Source organism: Octopus sinensis, linkage group LG10, assembly GCF_006345805.1.
Source record: "Octopus sinensis linkage group LG10, ASM634580v1, whole genome shotgun sequence".
NCBI classification, from domain to species: Eukaryota; Metazoa; Mollusca; class Cephalopoda; order Octopoda; family Octopodidae; genus Octopus; species Octopus sinensis.
In genome coordinates, this window is record NC_043006.1 from 55,281,527 (window position 1) to 55,282,777 (window position 1,251).

The following is a 1,251-nucleotide window of genomic DNA, read 5'->3' on the forward strand; positions in this document are numbered from 1 at the left end:
GCACTTGGTTCTTTAGTGGAACAAGAAGGACATAGAAGTAATAGAAACAAATGAAACGTACACTGATTTATATAGTGCTCCCGCTGCTTCCAGCGGGTAGTAACACATGAAATATCTATCTATCTATCTATCTATCTATCTATCTATCTATCTATCTATCTATCTATCTATCTATCTATCTATCTATCTATCTATCTATCTATCTATCTATCTATTTGTCTGTCTGTCTGTCTGTCTGTCTGTCTGTGTCTATCTGTGTGTGTGTCTGTGTCTATCTGTGTGTGTGTCTGTGTGTGTGTCTGTCTGTCTGTCTGTGTCTATCTGTGTGTGTGTCTGTGTCTATCTGTGTGTGTGTCTGTGTGTGTGTCTGTCTGTCTGTCTATCTATCTGTCTATATATAGTATGGCTTTCCGTCGCTTACAAGGAGTTTCCCACTTGATTCGATCAACGGAACAGCCTGTTCATGTAATTAACATGCAAGTAGCTGAGCACTCCACAAACACGCGTACCCTTAACGTAGTTCTCAGGGAGATTCAGCGTGACACAGAATGTCATAAGGCTAATCTTTGAAATACACGTACAACTAATTTTTGCCAGCGGAGTGCATTGGAGCAATGTGAAATAAAGTGTCTCGCCCAAAGACGCAACCCGCTACCGAGAACAAAAGTCACGGCCTTTTGATGATTAGCTGAATAGTCTGGTACTATGTACTCATTTATCTACAGTATCTCAGTGTATTACTCAAGTGTATTACTATTAATTCTATTGCATTTAACTTCAATGTACTAATATGATGACTGCATGCTATAACAACTCTTTACGTTGATGTATGTCTACAATATAGAACTAGATAAATAATCAATGAGGAAACGTTAATCTACAACACAATTGATTGATGACATATTCAAAGTGGTATTTATTTCTTATAGACACACTACTCCTGCATGAAGTCGAGCTAATATTGATCACCTGGTGGAACATTTTGAAAAATCAAGCGTACAATCAATCACCAAAGTTACTAATACTATCGGTTCATTACAGAAAACTTCACCTTCGTATGGTACCCGAGATATTTTACTGAGCCATCGTGTTTCATAGAAATAGTTTCCCGTTGTTTTCTTTACTGTGAATGTTTTAATCATAAAAGTGTTAACGTTACCTGTTATGTTTTTTTTTTATTTTCTTGTGTGTGACTTAATGTAATTTTACTAATGAGAATTTAAGATTTAGGAATTGATTTGTAGGTTTCTA